Source organism: Lissotriton helveticus, chromosome 5_1, assembly GCF_964261635.1.
Source record: "Lissotriton helveticus chromosome 5_1, aLisHel1.1, whole genome shotgun sequence".
Taxonomy (NCBI): domain Eukaryota; kingdom Metazoa; phylum Chordata; class Amphibia; order Caudata; family Salamandridae; genus Lissotriton; species Lissotriton helveticus.
The window spans coordinates 1,000,435,122-1,000,457,344 of NC_136065.1; positions in this window are offsets into that span (position 1 = coordinate 1,000,435,122).

Sequence of the window (22,223 nt, forward strand, 5' to 3'; positions counted from 1 at the left end):
TAAGCATTTGCGAGTGTGGCTGGTCTTTGCAGATATGCCAAAGATTTAATAGGTCAGAGTTTTCACTATGAGAAAAGTCAAGCAGACTGCTGCATATTTGTAACATAAAGATCTTACACTGCTAGTGAAAAGACTGAGGCCCAGATCACTAGTGATAACGAATTTATCACACCAGGTAATTACTGGCTGTGATAAATTCTGTAGGTAAATATAGACAGCTCAACCCTCTCTATAAATCCCATTGAAAAAAGCCAATTAAATACCAAAACATGCAGATTTTGGCAGACTTGGAGCAGGATCAAGGCTTATTTGCATTTGGCTGGTTCCTGTCTGGGGTGACTTGGTGGCAAACAACGTGATGTACTGGGTTGATGCTGAGAGTATACCAGTGACTTAGATTAAATGAACTAATCCACCAATCCCTTTTTTGCTTTCCTCAGTGGACACAAATCAAAGCAGGCCAGGTCTTTAACACACAAGTGATACACTACTACACATGCTATTACTTGAAAGGATTTAAGAGGGAGATTTAGTGAATTAAACGAGTGAGGATTTCATTGCCCCATAGCTTGAATTGGGGCTCGTTTTAGAGGAAGAAAGGAAAAATAACATAATTGTTTATCCTCAGAACCGATCTAAATTGGGACTGTTGCCATGTATGAGCCATGTCAAACTGAACTCCAGAAAAGGCAATAGAACAGAAGAGACCTGTAACCAATTAATGAAAATCAGAAGAACAAGGGGGTCTTGGAGACATTTGAAATTGCTCACAACAAGTCAAAATGAAAGCAACTAATTTATAGATGTGCTCACTGTGGCATTACAGAAATATTTCACTTTTATAACTCACACACAGCACAGTGGATAGAAAGTAAACCTAAATGAGCCAAGGTGTTAGCAAAGCCCAGTGACCCTAGAAATATTTGGTCTCTTTTTAACACTCTCAGTCCGCATTTAAACACCTCCAGGCTCCCTCAACATTCAGACACTCCTAGTTAGCCATTGCTACCTCAGCCCACCTTCGATTAACCTTGAGGGAGCCCCAGCTTGTCACTAGATTCTCTCAGAAACCTTTAGCTTGCCTTTAGACATCCCCTACCTGCCCTCATAGAACTCCAAGCACTTTTAGACCGTCTCACTCTCCCTCCAGACACTCCCAGCCCACTCTCAAAAATCTGTGAGTAGTTTCAGACACTCCACATATGCTCTTGACATGTCCATTTGACACATCCATTTGGCCTTTAAACACCACTAGCCAACAGTTAGCCTTCCTTCAGACGCCACCTGCTGGTATTTAAATAACCAAGTGACCCTTGATGTGCCTTCAGACAACTCCAGCATACACTCAGAATCTATGAGAATACCCTCAGAGACCCTAAGGCAGACCATTAAACACAGAAACTCTCGCTGTGACCTCAGAAACCCGTAGCATGCCCTCATGAGAACATGAGCCTGTCTTCGATCACCTCCAGCTGGTCTTACACTCCCCCAGCCTGGCCCTCAAAGGCCCTCAGGCTGCCCTTAGGCACCTTAACCAAGGCCTACGAATTTCGTTAAACCCTCAAAGACCTTCAGCTGCCCATTCTCCAGACACAAACATCTAGCCTTCAGAGAGCAACATTCTGCCTTCAGAACCCACAATTAGTCAACGATATCTTTTACTGTACCTTTGTGCTGCTATTCGAACGGACCATGTCTGTGCTCTACATATCATATGTTTGTGTTTTTACTGTGTTTGTAAGTGATTGTCTTGGGTTGTACTTTTATGATCTACAGTGATCGAAATAAAGTCTTTTGAATGAACGAATGAATGAAGGATACTTCTTTAACTGACTTATATACAACCTTAGTGATTCAGTTCTCAATTGGCCATGAAGGTCGTAGTATGAAGTGGCTGCGGGGGTGGGGGGGGCGGGGGGAGGCTCACCCAACGCTCTCGAGCAGCACCGTTGCCTCGAGGTGATGTTACTCCTTGGAGTAGTCTAGCTTTCCTCTGAACTGAAAAAAAGCTTTTTTTTTTGTTGAAAGCACTAATGGAGTATAGCAGTATAGTGGTACCCTGACCTCGGACAGTAATAATTTGCTTTATGGTGTGGCAGTGCAGTTTTAAAAAAAACATTTAGGGCGGTAACCTGTAATTTTAATTAGCAGATGAGGGAATAAAGGCTTGGTTTTAGGTAGAACAATGCACTCGCTTTTTGTTCTGAGATAAGAAGGTATACACTTTCTATTTAAGAAGGTTGCGAATATTCTGTTTAATTTAGAAGGAGTATTACTCGCTAGTGTGTTCTGAACTGATTGGATGGAGTGGGTTTGCTCTCAGTTGAGAAAGTATATTCTGTGCATAAGCAGCATACTGTAGGCTTAGTGTAATTCAAAACAGTGTATTGCAGTTTGTGTTTGACATGTGCCATAATATGTTTGCTACAAACAGAGGCAGCTGGTTTGTTATGATAAGACGAAGTGCTGGGTTGTTTTGGGCTTAGGCAGTGTACAGCCTGATTCATACAAGCCATATGTTACTAGTACTCAGCATGGCAGTCAATTAACGACATCAGAAGTGAAAAGATCAACCCCTTCTGCTGAATACAACCAAACTGATCTTACGTAAACTCTTGTCAACAACTCTTTATGCATACCAAACCGGAATGAAGATTTAATATATGACCAGTTTCATCAGCCATATTAGCCAACTGTATTCAACAGCTCAGTGGTTACTTGAAACAAGGGTTAATGGAGGAATAGGGTGGACGCAGGGAACCCCTAAATTCTTACAACCCAAAAGTCACCTCAATAACACAACCATGGATGGATGACGGTGTTAAACTTCAATCTCATGAGGCAATATGTCCCAAGGTAAGGCATCAATCAGCTTTTCAAAAATACAGTTAATTCATTAAGGACAAGCTCAATAGGTGAATTCTAAGACAAAGTGAAACATTTTAGCTACTTATTACAAAAAAATCAAAAAGTGCAATCAGAAATTGTAAAGTGCAAATGCATAAAGTCATTGTCATGAAGGGTCTCAGTAATTGGGCAATACAAGAATTTGGACAAAATCAAGAATATTCCATGTCCCAGTGAGCAGTAAAATCAATAGGAAATCAAAGAGCATCCCTAGTAGCATCGGAAAGTCACCAGGCTCATCCCCCAATTTGAGGTTTTAAATAGGAAATCTCCTCATAGGAATACATTAAAACTGCAAACCATATCAAGCATAGAATTATTAAACATCATATTGCCTTCTCATCTAAGCACTATCCTACTGCATGAATATTGATTCAGTCCCTCTATTCTAATGACATCTGGAGATGGCAGAACAAAATAGGTCCAAAGCATCAGTGAACAATAGTGTGTGAGGCAATACAGTAAGCTAGTGGAAGAGAACTTGAATGTTGTAACATTACTGAGCCTATGTTAGGAAACCTTTCTGCGAGAACAGCAAGAACAACGTCATTTGTAAATAAACATAACTTTGCTTGACTATGCACAGCAGAAATATTAAACAGTGAGTGTACAGGGTGAGAGATGCATTTTAAACAAGATTGCATTGAGCCCTAATTGAGACCTAGTTAGCATAAGCCAAGAAAGGCACTTTAATAAATCATAGCAACATTGTTTCAAAGGCAATATCATCAGATTAGTGTACACATCTAAATTCATATTATACATGTGGTTAATAATACACATTTTTTCAATTCAGAAAACTCCCACAATTGTAAGATGAAATGTTAGGTATACATAGTATTTGTGAGCTGGAGATGTATAGTTTTACTCTGAGCCATTTTCATTCAAGTGAGCAACGGATACCTTTACACTAATTTGGGTGATTCGTTGTGTCACTACTTCTCAATGCTCAGCTCGGCACTTAACCACTTGCTGATGATTGATGTCTGTTTGTAACTCCCAAATTACAATTTCAAATCCCACTAGAGCTGATTATTACACCATTTATCTTCCTGAGGTCAATAAAAAAAGTCAATGGGGACATTTAGACCAACCAGCCATTTAGACCAACCTGCCAGCCTACCAGATCAGGGACATCTATGACCTCTGCGATCCTGGTGGAAGACCGCCCACCATATTTAAAGATCTTTACCAGCTTGACAGGAATGTTCAAGCCCTGAGCACAACCCCATGCTGTGGTAATTGCTCTGGTCAACATATACATTAAAATACCCTGGAGCTACTGATTTTGTCATTTATCTTAAACTAGTGGTTCTGGAAGAGAAAGTGTGTCTTCAAACTTAATAAGAGATGAGGGGAGGGGGGCTTTCCCTACCTTTTTCTGCTTAAACATTAGCCCATGAGATTTACGTGCTCAGTTTGAAGTCTTGACAACTATTATTGTAAAACATGCTATTTAATATCCAGTCTTCTCAGATTGCTAGATTCATCCAAGTCTTATTTTAGTGTTCATATTTATACCACTTAAGAGAATGTAACCACTATACTCATATTTGTGCCATGAGGGCTGACTCAATTCTCCTTAATATTATGCTCATCTTCAATCAGTTTCTCACACATTTCCCAGGTAAAGCTTAATTCAATCCCTTAGTCACTGTCTTAATGTATGCTTCAATTAAGGATACAGTTTGTAACTCACTTACACACACACAAACTCACTTATCCACCCACTCACACACTCACTTACTTACTCACTCATTTAATTTAGTCATACTGAGACTTGTATTTTTCTGACCTTTCAATTAAAATGAATCACAAAATTATTTCCTATTCTTAGGATGGGTTAATATTATATATTTACTATGTCACACTAGTTATAAATCAACAGGCACAGATTTCTCTTGATTCACCACACATAAAATTATTTTCCGTTTTGCTAAACGTAGATTAATGAGTTAGTGAACCACTTTTTCTTTTTCATAAACAAATGTTTTAATGAATCAATACATTTTTGTAACAAATATATTAATTTGTTTTGTCTTTAATCAATCAGCTTTTTCTCTAAAACTTTTTTTACAAATGTATTTCTCACCAGTCACTGTTGTTTAACAATTTTGTGGGATTTGTTTGTAGGAAATTCAGTTGAGTCACAATCTTTTTCTTCAAATCCAGATTTTTCAATTTTGCGCAATTTGCTCTGAGTCTGATCACTAAAAAAGGGTGCCTTTTCAGCAAATGTCCAATGAAAGTTGTGTGCTAACAGTTTCAACACTTTACACAAGCAAATCAAAGATCCTGATGTAGGAAGTGTAACAAAAATCACTTGCTAGGTCTGATGTTCACCAAGATCTTATGATTTTACTGATATTACATGTATAATAAACTTAATAAAAGGGACTTTCAGCCAGCTCTCTGCATCCATTGGTCTGTTGTTGTTTAATTCACAGTTTTCTTCCTCCCACTGCCTACTTCAGCCACTGGCTAACTTTATGTTGAGTGATGCATTTTTCTCTTTCACAAGGAACACATCCACGCAGACCTTTCAGTGCCAATGTTTTTGTTTTTACTTTATTATTATTTTAGTATTGCCTTTGGGATAGCAGGGCACTTTCTATCAGCTCTACGTGTGAGCATACACCACATTCCAGATTTATTGTTTCCTGTCTTCTGATTACATTTGTTGTAAATTCCTTTTGTAGTAGCCTTTGTTTATCTGACTGTTGCTATTTCACAGCATGCTAGATTGTGTTCTTTTCAAACTGCTCTTTTAGAGTTATCCTCTTTTTAGTAAGCACACACTAAAGTCCATTCAGAACTCCACTTCTTTAAGTCATGCTGTTATGTAATTAAAATAAGAACTACAGTTTTACTTTCAACCAACTTAGTTTGTGTGATCTGCTTTAGTAGCTTGCTAGTTTGCTTTCAGTCTTCCTGCATGTCGTACTAGATTACTCATTGAAGCTGGGATGTTTACTACAAACATGCTTGTCTGTATGTGTAACTAGCTATCCATGCAACTCTATCTATCTATCTATGCAACATTATCTATTTATACAACCCTATCTGTCTTTGCAATCCGCTCTATTTATATATCTTATCAACCCTCCCTATCAATTTGTATAACGGTATTACAAAAATATTACAGCAAAAGCTTTAGCACAATGTGATAGTACTCACCAGAAAGATTGTCTTTTTTAGGTCTTGTGTTAGCCAAGACATTTTGATTTTACTAAAATTAATTGTACAGCATAGTTACTTTTAGGGGTTTTGAGTTAGGTTTCCTCGATTAGTCTGTTTTTGTGTCATTCACATTTTCTTTCACACACTCAAGCATGCATCGTGGGGCAAGGGGCAACGCCCACCCCCCACACACACACTCCGCCCCCCCACCACCCTCCCCAACCCCCATTTTTTCAGATTTTACTTTGAAAATGTAAAGGTTCGGTTTTATTTATTAATCACTCTAGGTGATGGGGTAACGTCCTGATTTATCCCAACATTGTTTGAACCACCTTGTTTATTATAGGAGGCTACCTAACAACTATTCGGTCAATTTCGAAGAGTCAAAAAGGCCAATGCTCATATCCAACTCGGCCTCACGAGAAACAACCTTGTTGTTCCTACAGTTATTTCAATGCACTAGCGAATGATCCACAACTCGGTCAAATTTAAGTCTCTTTGAATAGTAAACTCCTCAGCTCACATGCAAGGTGAGACTCTCTTTTTCCACATAGTAGAACAGTATTCCTGTCAGGCTTTGGGCTGACTGCAGCAATTTCCCTGGTTCTTTAATCAACAGTGAATTGCACTACATTTCTCTAACCCACACCCACAATTAGTCATAGCAACAAGGTGCCATTGCAGTTTAGTGCAAGAATATTGTTGTTAGAATATTGCCTTATACAAATATTGTAAGCAATTTTTAGGAGACAATATTTAAGTCAGATGATATTTATATGGTTTTCTGACAAAAAAAAACCCGGAGAACGTACATATGCATACTAATATCGGTAAAGCAGCATGTGAAGTCAGGGATTCCACTGTTACCACTTGGAATGCCCTGTCAGTTTTCACAAAGGCCTAAATAGAATGGATTGGTAGGTTCCATTGTATTCTGCCTGGGATGACCTGGAACGGTTATCTTTGGCCTAAGGAGCTCCATGGTGGCAAGTCTGCAATGTGTTAGTAAATTGTCCTGTAACATGTTTAGAATGCTCTTTGCTGGTCTACTGTGGATTTGCTGAACTGTCTAGGCAAAACCAGGAATGTCTGTGCAGTACCTCTTTGGCAAGTAGCCAGATTTGGCTTTCTAAGATCACCTCTTATTTCACTACGGCAGTCCATCGCAGTAATCAGAATAGTAAAGTCACAAGTACAGCCAGTAAGGTTTGTAAGTTAAATTTATATACTAGGGCTTTCTAGTACATCTGAGGCATCACATACAGTTCCAGAACACAGATTAATCCTACAGTAAAAGCTTGTTGAAATGTGTAGGCTGTCTTTCACCCTCGCACACATCTTTCTAAGCCATAATTTAAATCTTGATGTCAAGGTCTCTGTCTCCCTCACACTTCCCTACCATAGAAAACTTTCATCAGGCCTCCTCTTCAATTTTGTACAACTTACAGCGCACACATGCTGCTGCATTTCATTATAGGGAATAGAAGTCACTGGGAGGCTGATGGAGTTGGTAGCTTCCCTCTTAAGACATACACGGTCTTGCATTTACGAGAGTACTGGCATTGCAAATGACAATGCCTTTAATTTTGTTTTAAAAATCATCAGATAAATAAAAGGCATTGTCATTTACAATGCAGGCAAAAGTAGAAATGCCTTTCAGCAGAGTAAATACATCTGGCAACGTTAAAACCCAGCGGGGAGAAAGTGGAGCAAAGCGCGCCAGCTTAGGGTGCTTGTTCTCACTTTAAATCGCTTTATTTTCACTTTTAGAGCTGGGGACCTAGTAACGCTGCACACTATGCATGCAAACACAAATACCAGCTATGGGTGAGAACCTTTTCTATGGCGGAAACATTTCTACCTTTGTTAAGCAACATGGGCTAATCTTTTTAGCAAATGTTTCCCACCTCCCGCTCTCTAAGTGCCAATGTCGGTGTGAATTGGGCCCTAAGTGTGGACTCCATTCATGCACAGAAAAGATAAGAAATACCCTCACGACAGCCGTCAAGCAAACGATCCAGTCCGGATGGGCTCTCCCAAAAGGAGACAGGGAAGTAACAAAGAAGCCTCATTTTCAATCGGCGGCCACCATTTACCATAAACGATGATGCCAGCCAATGAAAATAATGGGCGGGGCTTCAAGTCCCCTTCTGAAATCTCCTCTACCACAATATGTCTCGCAGAGCGAGCAGTGCATGCGCGCTACAACGAGACCTATAAAGTAATGCAAAGTGGTGCAATACACTGCCTTGGATTACTTGGTGTCAAGATGACGGTCCCTGAGTGGTGCATGGGAGTTCGCACGTAATCACCCATGGGTTTTGATATAAATCTACAAACATTGCTAGAGTTTTGCTCCAAAATATTACGCCTTCTCATTTTTCCAGCTTTGCACATGCGTTGCATTGTTCATCACAGTTATAAAGTCTATGCTTTGGCGAATGCACACACCCTTGAACTATGGCGCATGGGTCTGTAAATTTGTTATGTTGAAAACCACACTAGGGGCTGAGCCATATTTTTTGGGGGCCCTTACGAACTATGAACGCTACCTGTTGACCAGATTTCGTTTAGATCTATTTCATATCCTGCTTGCTGTACCAAGGAGCAGCAGGAAAGGCCAACAGTTAGCACCCTGTGGTTGCGACGGGATGTCCCCACAGGATATATTACCCTTCATGTTTTTCTGTAAGTTTTATGATGTCCCCCGGAATTTTTTTTAATTTCTGTTTTAAAAAAAATGAATTTTATACAGGCTCGGCCAGCTCTTTTGTTTCTCCAGCTATCGAAGGAAGACTGTGTCCCTTTTATTGTTGGTTTTCTAAACTCTGCAATCAAGTCGAGGGTCAGCTATGATTAATTGTTTTTATATTTATGTCCTGATTTTAAAATCTGTAAATAACAACTGTGAGTATAATCATTATGTAGTAGGGCTGCTAATGATTACATGTTCCCCGTTTTTAAATGATGCATTAATGATTACATTTGTACTGTAGAGCTGTGTTTTAGTATACTTTTATGGTTTTTAATTGTGAAAAACCGAATAGAGTTTATTTTTGTTTGATTGATTGCATGGGTGTGTGCATCGGTGCATGGCTAATAAAAGTACACCAACTAATTTTTTCACACCAACTTTGTCGGAGAGAAAAATTGCACCATATGTTAGTATGGATGGGTCATTTTATCTCTCTCCCTTTGACGCAAGGCAGCACAGCAATTTTGGTGCAGCATTGCCTTGCATCAAAGAACAGTAACTCTGAGCCTATGTGTACAAGAAATTGTACTTAGAGAACGTTGTCAGTGAGTTGCATACTGAAGTATCTAACTGTTATACACAAGCTGCAAAAAGAATAAAAATAATTGTTTTTGTTTTTTAAATCCTTGGACTAAACTAAGATACTAACTAGACAAGAATCATCTTAACCACATGATATGTAGAACAGGAATAATCGGTAGATAGGAAGTTATTGGTTTTTTACTGAAAAGTTGTGAAATATATACATCATGGTAGAAACTACAGCAGCAATATGTTAATAATTTGAAACAAAATCCATCTGTTGTATTCAGCAGCATTCTAATGTTTGTCTCAGTTCAAAATCCTCAGTGCGGCTACCCTTCCCTCATCATGAATTAATTCACTCAGCCAATCACTAGCAAACGGAGATAAGGCTGTTTGTTTTCATGGTATGAAAAAGACAATTTCACAGTACATAAAAGTTAATTTCACGGTGTCAAAGGCTAATTTCACACCACACAAAATTAATGATTGAGCGCAGAGCAAAAATAAATGTTGAAAACTAACAACCAAGCAAGCGGTGCAAGAGGTTATCAGATGCTCGAGGGCACAAGGGCATTAATTGATGCAGTCATAAGACATTGTCACACTCTCCCCTTATTTGCTGGGTTTATTCAAATGTTCATGTTGGCAGGATTAATAAAGCATGTTCCTCTGGTTAAGAAAGTTCAAATAAAAGAGTTTGGCATCTTGTTAATACAGCGTATTGTAAGATAAAGGTCCAAACTGAGAACCTGCGTGCACCTTTACATTTTGTTCTTAAAAAACATAAGATGTGGTTCACACTGGAGCTTGAAAATACTGCAAACCTACTCCAGGACAGCATCTGTACAGATTGAGCCTTCATGCCTGGCATTCCTGCGTCCTGTTCTGGATTAGTTTCTCTTCACAGCACTGGCAAGCATAACACTCTGCATAAAAGGCAGCACCTGACATAACGCTATTAACTCATCTTTAATAATTTCTCAGCTTTTATACATGGCCTACTGATGTGGAGCTACTCTCCACACGTCCTCTTCTCTCTGCTTCCCTCAATATAGTGAGAGGGAAAACTAGTGCTACCTGTCCCAACCCAGGAAGTTCCTGGCATCTCACTTCTGTCTGGACCAGCTAGACCGCTGACCCACTTATATAACAATGTCCTTTCCTGGAGGACATGACATCCTGAAGACTGCAAATCCCAGGCGAGATTATCGTCTGGCTGTATTAAGTGGCAAAGCAAGCGCGCCACTGGCCCTAACCCAAGCAAGGAAATTGGATCCCTGCCTCTGATTAGGCCAAAGGAGGCGCAGCACAGACCACAAACTCGCTCTTTATGTGTGAAAAAGGCTGTGTCATTGAAGACAGGTGCCCTTCACAATGTTACTTTGGCCTTTGCCTTACAAAACTACACCTCACTATACATTGGTTCACCTACTCGTGTGCCACATCTGAGGGTTAGCATTTTAAACCATTTGTGTTAATTTCCAGAGTAGTATAACACAAGAGTCTATTTCACTTGGAGAGTGTGGGGTGGGGGTCGGAAAGCAAAAAACCCAGTGAGGCTTTTTTTATGCGAGCCCTGTGTCGCTTTTGCACAACATAAAGTGGTACATGCGTGACGCAGGGCTCTTATTTCGATTTATTAAGCCACGCATAGCCACCCTACGTCGCTTTGAGTGGCTTCATAAATCATGAATAAGGTGACGCAGCACAAACCGCTGCGTAGCCTTACTCTGCACCCATGAGGTGTTCCATGGAAGCTGTGATGGTTCTCCCTGCCCCAGATTTACAAAGTGATGTAAACCTGGGGTAGCGCCACATACATACGCCTCCCGAGGTGAGGCATAATGAGGAGAATTATGCCTATTTCTCCTCTTTATTTTCACTTTCTGTGTGTGCTGCATTCTGCAGCACAAATAGAAAGAGCAAAACGCCTCTTAGGATTGTTTTTGTGCAGTAAAAACCAATCCTACATACAAGGAAGGCACTCTTGTGCCATAGTGCAAGGGTGCCTATGTTGGTGCTAGGCTTCCTAAAAGACGTCGGTGCAGGAAGAAAGGACAGGAATGCACAGTATTGCTTAAATATGGTGCAATTCTTCCTTTCACTTTGGCTTAGGGCAGCGCAGCAAGGTGCCTTGCTGCGCTGCCCTACACCAAAATCCCATAAATGAGTGAAACTGTTTTTGAGCCTGTTTCTGCAACTGCAGTCACTATGAGTGGAACACAAACAGTGCTACCTCGTTCACATAGTTGGCAGAAAGACGTTTTATAATGGAGAAGTCTAACTGTAAATACAGTGGTCTCTCAGTTATATATATCACAGGTGGTAAAAGGAGACTGCAGAGCTCTTAGAGTAACCCTACACTATAAATGCATGTTTTGCTGTAGATGAAGGGCCCAAAGCATGAAACTGGTGCCCCATAATTGGAGGGGGAAAATGCATCCACAAATGTGCACCCATAGTTTAGAAGCCCCCGAGGAGCCGACTTCCTATAGAATATCATCCTGGGGAAACATGTTTAACGTGACAGTGGGCTCAGACCCACTGCTCCGTTGTGCATTGGCTTTTAACTGTCACGTGACTACAGCAACGGGAGCCTGTTGTCCATTGGAGCAAATTTTCATTATGGGCAATAATGGACCTTTACATGACAGTACAAACAGTTACACTTTTGTCCTTAATTTAGGCGGGCTTGTAATTCTTTACTCCATTGCTCATGGATTTTATGAGTAGTGGAATATGGACTCTGCAATGTTTGACCCATACATTTGTAGGAAAATGAGTTGGAGGCATGAGGAGTTTTCCCCAATTTATGCACCACATTTTCTCCACATTAAAATGTTCCTTGTGAATTAGTGCCTGTGTAAATTGACCTTTTATCCAAATTGCAATGGAGAAGTTCCTCAAAAGTTAATATTTGTATCCCTTGTCCTCCTATTTTCTTAAAAGTCAGAACTGAGAGACGTCGTCGGAATGTCCAATTCACCTTATGTGGCATGGGCATAATAGTATTTCTAATATGGATATTTTGCTGCTAGAGTTAGAACTTAGGAGGGGAAATATTTATCCCTACTAAAAACAATAGGGTGATAAATTAAACAGGCAGACACCAAGCAAAAAAGTGCGGCTTTTTTATAATGCATGCACCTGAGAGAGCGCAAACTGATATAAATATATGAGTACATCACACTTACCTATAGAGAGCATAATTCATGAAGAGAAATGCCATGAGTGCTAATAGTATCTGAAATTATATTCTAAATGTATAGCTAATATAGAGATTTAAGTAGAAGTGGAATTAATACAGAAATGCGTGACATTATATGATTTTAGTAGACGTGATTATTTTGAATCTATGTCGTGTAGCTGTTAACATATAAGATGGTCTGGGATAAAACGCAGAACGTGGTAGGCCTCAGGGCCAGAGCTGGAGCTAAAAGGGAAGGTGTTTCTTTTCACGACACAGATTGTTTAACGTTTTTGGTCATTGCATTAATGGGCCATGATTTAGAGCAATGTTTTCTAAATAATAGAATAAGAGTTTTAACATGCTTTAATTAAATGAAGAAATTGAATGCTATAATCATAATGTGAAATATTGTAGGCCTGAAATGTTTTAGCATTGATTTACACGTACATGTCTGGGCTGAGAAATGTTGCAAGCCTTTTTAGAAGTCTATGAGAGTTGGGTTCTTGGCGGCAGATATCTGTCTGCAACAGGAAAGGGGGGATCCAATTATAAGTGAATGAATAGAGGCCTGTTCAGTAGACGGCCCAGACATGGAGGAGGGTTCTGGAATGTTTAAGGGGTATCAGCGGGCCGGAGAAGAGACTGAGAAGCAAGGTCAACTCTAACGTCTGAGGCCCAATACAAAGCATCATGGAAAAAGCCTGAAGTTGCACCACGTGAGAGGCGTTTCGCAAGGGGCGTCTCAAATGTTGTTGACTGTTTTGTATTAGGGACAGCACCCCTGGGTGGAGTTAGAGCAGAGACCTGAGGACCCTTTAGAGAGCGGATGGGTAGGCAGTGAGGGGTCATGACTGGAGAACTTTAGGTTTTCACCAAGAGACTTAGAGTGGGTGACTTCCCTTGGGGGTCATTCATTGCTGACACCTTTGTTAGGTTGGGATTTGGTTAAGTAGGGATACCATCTAGAACAGGGTAGGGACGCCTAACCTGTGTTTGTTTTCCTCCAACCTAAATGAAGGAGAGATATGCGTCTATGCTGATAGCTTTGCTATTTTTAGAACTTGTGTTAGTGATTTCTGTTGCTCGTCTGAGGGCTTTTCGAGAGCACATGTATGTAATTGGACCTGTGTATCTCGTGAATCTCATTCTGAGATGCTTGTATTTGCAGCTCATTATATCTTTACAATAAACTTTTGAAACCTAGAAGTTGTCCGTGATCTTTAAGAGTAGAGTCCTTTCTTGGGTGAACTAATTTGCAGATAGGTGTACTGTTTCCTTCCAAGACAGGCAATAAAGGTTCAGTCGACCAGATCGAGGTTTGGATCAATAGATATAAGGTATCGATCAAAATCTCGCCCTTTCAGTTGGTAGCTATAGAGGATGGTTGCCTTCTTGAGGACGGTGACCTAGGCCAGGTTAGCTTACCCCAAGGCCCCTAGAAATCGATGATCGGAAGAACAGCCCGCAGATGAAGATCCGGATGACGTGAGACAGAAAAAGCAGCAGTATCGGTCGAGAGTGAGTATAAAGGGTTATGCGTGTTAGATTGCGGTGTTTTTGTATTGTATCTATGTTGTAATGTCTGGCGGAGTTGAATGTTTGTAGAGTGACTGTGGAACAGGTTGTGAGCGCGCGCAACCGGTGGAAATCTTAAGTTCAAGGAGAGCTTAAGTGGTTCGGGTGTATCGGACACCCAGAGTAATTGTCAACTAGAGTGAAGGGGGTCATGAGGTACCATTGATCGCCCGAGAGACCGAGATAGGGGGAACGTAAGAGTGAGTGCGTGAGTAACGGACGCTGGTCGGAAGTTACTGTGTGTGTAAGTAACCTATCAGAGAGACGATAGACATCTCGTCAGTTGTGTTGACAATTACAGATAGACTGTGGACGTACAGTCGAGAGAAGTGACCGCTTGGTCGGAAGTAGTCATTTTTCAGTGTATGAATGGGACGCATGCATAACCGGGAGACGAGTTGAGAAAGGAGGGGTGCTGCTGCGAAGCGGAGAAAAGAGACGTCAGGTGGTGTCGCGCAGTGATTGGCTGACAGGAGAAAGACCGCGCTGTGATAGGCCAGCTAGCGAACACGTCATACAGGGTCGCGACGTGATTGGCCAACAGGAGAAAGACCGCGCTGTGATAGGCCAAGCTAGCAAAGCCGCGACAGGATTGGTGGAGTGTCATCAGGAAGTAAACAGAGTAGCGAGGCTGGATTTTGTGCGCATAATTATGAAGTGTTTTAAATGGTTGAAAGCGCTGTTTAAAAAAGAGAGAAGAGGATCGTATGAAGGGGAAGAAGCCCCGCCGGAGGGTACGCCAGCTCGTTACATGGCAGTAAATGTTGGGTTGCATACGATCCTTTGGATATCAGAGTGGAGTAAGATTACTGAAGGAAACGAGGAACTGACGTTCCCGAAGTACGGGACGTTCAGATTAGAGGTGTTACATCGATTGAAATCAGTCATGACCTCAAAGAGACCCTTGCCTAGACCAACCCAGTTTGAAGCCCTTGAAGCATGGCTTAGGGCAGCGCATGAAAGGAATATGAACAGACGACAAGAAAGGGTGAAACGCTCGGTAAGGGCAGTACAGGATGCCAGGTGGGATGCGGATGCTAAAAGATGGAGAGTGCATAATTTGGAAATAAATAAACTGTACCCAGTGTTAGAGGCGCCAGTAAATAAAAGCCCCCTAGAAGAGGATGATGAGAGCGAAACAGAGGACAGCCTGATAAACAGATTACTGACAGACAGGCCACCCCCGTATAATAGAGCAGGGGGAGAGGTCGAGAATACTGAAGGAGAAAAGGGGGGCATTGCAGGAGAGCATAGACCGCTTCCCAGTTCACAGTGGGATCCTGAGCCAAAGAAAGAGTTGCTCCAGCCTAGTCAGGTGCAACAGGTAGTCGGTAGGTTTGTGGTACAAAGAGCGCCGGAAACGGAAAGCGCCACATCCTACCCATTACCAGATGCACTACAGGTACCTGTTACCATAGGTCCTATAATATCGATATATGACCAAGAGAGAGCAAAAGGGGAAGAACGGAAGCGGAAAGACAGAGAAAGAGCAGAGCAGGCAAGGAGGAACGATACCACTAATTCCCCAAGTCAGATGCCGATACCCAGAGAGTGGAGTACCCCGATGCACACAGCAGGGGACCCAGGGGGAGATCCTGGGGGCCCCAGATGGCCAATGGATCTGAGGGGATCTGGACGAAAGTCCTTTCAAGAACTAAATGAGTACATGAAGCAGTGGGATGAGGCAGTGAAGGCTCAAAAGTGCATCAATGCTGCAGAAGCAGAAAGGGAAAGTCAGGACAGCAGAGCACGAACTCACTGCGGGGCTGGGGAGAGTAGCCCGGAGTGGGACTGTAGAGGGAGTAGAGGAGTCACCCATTGGGCCCGGAGTGGAGGTAGAACAGACCTGGAAAACGGGGGCCCCGGGAATGGAGGGGTGGCGTGCCCAATACTCAGTGAAGGGGAGAGGAGAGCGCAAGAGTACAGGAACAGCTTTAAGTGTCCACACTGTGTGCCTGCCACCAGAGAACAGAATGGGAGTTGTGAGAGGTCGCACCATAGTCCCTGTGATGACAGAAATGAGCGCAGCCCAGGGAATATGGGGAACCAGGAAGGATCGTATCGGATACTGAGCGATACGAGGCAAAGGGAGTGTACCGACCAGAGGGAAAATAACAGAGAGATGTGCGGTGAGAGGAGAGAAGAAGAAGAGAGTGGGCAGAGAGAGAGTAGGGATAAAAGGCCCGTGTTCCATCACCTTCCAAGATCGGATGGCCGAGCATGGGACCTGGAGAGATGGGAGCAAGGGAGGCCACCCATTAACTCTCCCGAGCCCAAACGCAGAGCTCGAAGTTGGGATGGGAGGGAGACCAGTGAGCCCCCTTCGAAAGACATATTGCGAGCTGAGATAAAAGCCAAGAGACTTGATGTCTCCAGCTTAAGGTCAGATCTGGATGACATGGTAGATGGTACCCTGCCTTTGGAAAGAATGGAAATGTATGAACAGGATGAAATACTGTATATGGCAAAGGACATCACACGAAAGGCGAGAGCAGTCCATGAGAAGTTAGTCGAACTAGCAGGCAAATATATGGTGGACTTGTCAAGAACCAAAGCATTACAGGGTAACCACAGGCTACATTACTCAGATCGAGATCTAGATGAGAGGAGAACGATTGGGCTGAAAACACACATAAGGGAATTGATTACTGGAATAAGGACATGGAGGGCACTAGATAAGTGGGAAGAGAGGTGGTCCAAGAAAGGGACCGGCAGAAGAAGCATGATTGGTATAACACCAGGACAGCAGGGAATAGAAGCTTACCCTTTGCGTGAAGTTGCCAATGGGAGCTATGTACATGTCCCTTGGAGTAGGGGAGATTTAGCTGCTTTTACCACATCTTTCCCCAAGTTACGAGAGAGCCCCGTGGAGTGGTACAAGCAAGTCGAGAGGTTTGTAAAGATCTCAAAAGTCCTATGGATAGATCTGAACACGCTGTTTGACATTGTAGTACCAGGGGATCTGTGGACAGCATGCAAGGTTAGCGCTGAGTGGCCCACAACGGAGCCAGAGAGAGATGCTAGGACTAATGGGCCGTCCGAGATCGTGATGGAAAAATTCGAGAGAGTGATGACTTGGCTGAAAGAAAAAGTGCCTATGCAAGACATAGATTGGGTCAGAATAGACAGAACGAGACAGGAACCCAAAGAGACAGTCCATGAATATTACGAGAGATTGCTGAAGGCGTTTAAACAGTATAGCGGTTTGGATGTAATGGATCCAAAGGACATAGGGCAATTCGTGTCCAAGTTCGTCCTGGGACTGAGACCGGATATTAGTTTAATGATTCAGCAACACTCGATTTGTTGGCAAAGTAGACCCCTAGATGAAATACTGAGATATGCCAGGTACTGCTGTGATGAGGTAGACTCCAAGGCTAAGAAACTAAAAGAGAAGCTGATGGTGGTACAATTGCAGGCAGCAGGAAAGGGGGGACCGCAACAACAGCAGCAAGGGACAGGTACAGGAGGTAAGAAGCAGTACAGTCAGAATAAGGGTAATGAGGAGAGTACTACCTTTAGACCCAGAGTAGACATAGCTACCTTGAAGAAAACGACTAGGTGCCACCAGTGCAACGAGTTGGGGCATTGGAAACGCGAGTGCCCTTACAATGTAGAGATCGGAGAGCAAGAGATAGAGGAGGAAGAGGTTCAGAGCGCACCTATGAGAGGGGCGACGCCATACCAAGGAAAGGTGCTCAAAGGGGGGGGGGCTCCTCCCCGAGCCCAGTTCCCGCAACCTCCTCGGGTAGGGAGTATGGGTAAGACCTATAGACAAATGCCCCTGTTTGTGGAAGGTGAAGAATGCTATTATGTGGACCCATTAACCGGACAGAGAGTGGAAAGAGAAGACTGCACCCTCGGGGCAGCCTTAGAGGTAGATCAGAGGGGACCCTATGTGGAAGCAGAAGTAGCAGGGTGCCCTACGACATTTCTGGTGGACACAGGAGCCACTAGATCCACGATCAGATCAGCTGCAGTTCCAGACCTGCCCATGTCTGGAGAGACCATACAGGTGGTAGGGGTCGCAAACAGGAGAATAACCAGCCAATTGACAGAACCGGTACAGGTGAAAATAGGGAAGTACAGCGATGAGCACCAATTTGTGGTTTGCGATTCAAGCCCTGTGTGTCTGCTAGGAAGAGACCTGTTGTGCAAATTGAATTGTACTATATATTGTACACCCCAGGGAGTGGAGGTATTGACTAATGATGATGATGCAGATTTCAAAGTTGCAAACTCAAGAATATGTGTGGAGCTGTACCCTACTTTGACAGTAGACGAGCTTCCCTGGGATTTGAGAGAGACAGTGGCATCAGAGGTATGGGATTTCACTGGGGAAGAGATTGGATTGGTCAAAGGGGTGGACCCAGTGAAAATTGTAGTGAAACCGCATGCTGAGTTCCCAAGAACACCCCAGTATAAATTGACTCCAGAAACGATTGCAGGCATAAAACCCGTGATCGAGTCCATGATTAAACAGGGAATACTGAAAGAAATTGTGGGTAGTCCATGCAACTCCCCGATTATGGGTCTGCAGAAACCCAATGGGAAATTTCGGATAGTACAGGACCTGCGAAAGATTAATAACATAGTCGTTTCATGTTGTCCAGTGGTACCGAATCCATCAGTGATACTGTTTCAGATTCCATTCCAAGCTGAGTGGTTCACTGTGATAGATCTTTGTCAGGCTTTCTTTTCGATCCCTTTGGACGAAGATAGCCATTTTCTTTTCGCATTTAAGCTGGAAAATTGCGTCCTAACATGGTGTCGTATCCCTCAGGGGTATACAGAGAGTCCATCGATCTTTAACCAGCTTCTGAAGAAAAATCTTGAAAGTCTAGTGCTGCCCCAGAAGTCAGTTCTGGTCCAGTACATAGACGACCTCCTTGTGGCGTCAGAAACAGAAGAAGCTTGCAGGGAAGACTCCATTGCTTTGTTAAATCACCTAGCTGCCAATGGGTACAAGGTGTCCCCGGGAAAATTGCAGTACTGCCTGACAGAAGTACAGTACTTGGGACACAGAATTGAGAAAGGCAAACGAAAAGTGTCACCAGATAGGATAGAGGCGATCATGAAAATGAATGCGCCTCAGACACAGAGAGAGGTCAGGATGTTCCTAGGGATGGTGGGTTATTGCCGACAGTGGATCGTGAACTTTTCACTGAAAGCAAAACCTTTGCAAAAACTGACGCACAAGGAGGTGAGTGATCCGGTACCATGGGACAAAGACTGTTTGATGGCATTCTTACAGCTGAGAGAGGACCTGTGTCGTGCTCCGGCATTGGGAATGCCTGATTACAATAAACAATTCTTTCTTTACTGTTGTGAGAGAGAGGGTTGTGCGTTGTCTGTGTTGGTCCAAATCCATGGGAATGCCCGTAGACCAGTTGCTTATTTCTCGGCTACTTTAGACCCAGTAGCCGCAGCGTTGCCCGGATGTCTCAAATCCGTTGCTGCAACGGGTGTCAGCATTGAGAGATGTGAAAATATCGTCATGGGGCACCCGTTAGAGGTGTGCGTGCCACATTCTGTTGAACTGTTGATGACCAGGACCAAAACACAGCATCTGACCAATAGCAGGCTCACGCGCTATGAGCAAGTTATTCTTGCTGCAGAGAACGTGACCCTCAAGAGATGCTCTGTTTTGAACCCTGCTACCTTAATGCCACTTCCAAATGATATTGATGATGATGATGAATATACAGACCATGACTGTCTCGATGTGACTGAACTATGCACCAAACCCAGACCCGACATCGTAGATGAGCCACTGACCGACCCAGATGAAGTTTTCTTTGTCGATGGCTCATGTGTAAGAGACGAAGTTGGGCAGTTGAGAGCAGCTTATGCTGTTTGTACAATTGAAGGAGTTGTGGAAGCAGGGTGCCTGGAAGGAGTACACTCCGCTCAGGTAGCCGAGATTATTGCCCTAACACGTGCTTGCTTAGCAGGCAATCAAATTCGAGTCACCATTTACACCGACAGCCAATACGGGTTTGGGGTAGTTCATGATTACGGGCAGTTATGGTCTCAAAGAGGGTTCATGACTTCTTCAGGCTCTCCCATTCGCAATGGAGAGTTTGTGCGCTTGTTGTTAGAAGCATTGCAATGTCCAGCAAGTATCGCAGTTGTAAAGTGCATCGCACATACCAAAAATGAGGACTTTGTTTCGAAAGGCAATAGATATGCTGATGAAGTTGCGCGGTATTGCGCAGAACAAGGTTACTCTTTCACAGAGGTGGATGTGGGTGGAATAAATGTAAGAACTGAATTAGCCATGATACTGGAAACTGTTGATACTTGGGATGAATTGTCAACCATGCAAGAAAATGCTCCTGATTCAGAAAAGGAAACATGGGTAAAGGCAGGATGTGTAATGGGTGAGACTCATTTTTGGGTCTCAGCAGACGGCAGAGCAGTGTTGCCCAATGAGATGGTGAGTCCAATGGCTAGACTCATACATGGTCCCGTACACTTAGGGAGAGATGCTATGCTGAGAGTGTTTAGACAGACTTGGTACAATCCTAAGTTTAGAATAGCAGCAGAAGCAGTGTGCCAGCGTTGTGTGACCTGCCAGCAGCTGAATGTAGGGAAAAGAACACCAGTTGCACTAAGTCACATAGGAAAGTCTGGAGGTCCATTCAACAGAATGCAGATAGATTTCATTGAAATGCCAAGATGCAACCGCCTCCGCTATGTCCTGGTGGTTGTTTGTGTGTTCTCCAGATGGGTTGAGGCATACCCTACACGTAGGTGCGACACCCTCACAGTGGCTAAGTTACTGCTTAGAGAACTTATCCCTCGGTTCGGGGTGCCGGCCTTTTTGGAATCAGATAGGGGAACACATTTTAACAGCGAGCTTGTGAAGATGATTTGTGTTGCACTGAATATAGACCAAAAGCTCCATTGCAGTTACCGACCAGAAGCCTCAGGAATTGTGGAACAAATTAATGGCACGATCAAGTCCAGAATAGCGAAAGTTTGCTCCTCAACGACCCTGAGTTGGCCTGATGCCCTGCCATTGGTACTCATGAGCCTTCGTAGTACCCCAGACAGAAGAACAGGGTTGTCACCACATGAGGTGTTAATGGGGAGAGCAATGAGACTACCATCTATTCCAGCTACTGCACTGTTAAATATCACAGATGATATGATCCTGGACTATTGTAAGGGGCTGTCTGACGCCATGCGTTCTGTGTCCCTTCAGGTGCAGGCTGCAGAGGTTCCAGCGTGCCAGGGCCCTTGCCATGACCTGTATCCTGGGGACTGGGTCCTGGTGAAGAAACATGTGAGAAGAAGCTGCTTGGATATTCGTTGGCGTGGGCCCTACCAGGTCATCCTGATCACAAGTACAGCTGTAAAGGTGGGAGGCCTGCCCAACTGGATACACGCGTCGCATACGAAAAGGGTTCCAGCACCTCTGGAAACAGCTCCTCTCTCGGATGGACGTCCAGCAGAGGACCAAGAAGCCATAGAGGGGGCTAGCCAAGCTGTAGAGGTGCCAGTGGAAGCAGGGAACGAGTCTGACCAAGCTGAGGACGGTCAGTACAACAGCGAAACAGAAGACGCTACAGAAGGAGAAGACAGCTGGGAGTACGAGTCTGACCCTGACAGGTCTGAAAGAGAGCGAGAACAGACCAGAAGGAGAAGGAGTAGAAGGGCACGTGGAGAAGCAAATTGGCCGCAAAGAAGAAGTTCTAGCCTGAGGTCAACTCCAGAAGCAACCCTTCCTCCGATATCAGAAGACTCAGACCCAGAAGAAGGTGCTCAGGGCGCTGAAGCACCAGACCGAAGAAGGTCAAGAAGAGTGCGTGTGCCTAACAGAAGATACTCCACACCTGAGTGGACATATCTGGCGACAAATGTCTGTGAAACCGGAGACAGGGAGGATCCGAGCGGTGGTGGTGTCCAGTTCTGAGCCCATTATCACCGTGGAAATACAACTGTTGGTACCCGGTGTCGAACAAGAAGGGTCACTAACATTCGTGCTCCCCAGACCTCCCCGCCTCAGCAAGTTAAAACACATGTTTCTTACAGAATTGAAATTCCCCGACTTTGGTACCACGATAACAGCACATGAAGAGCATA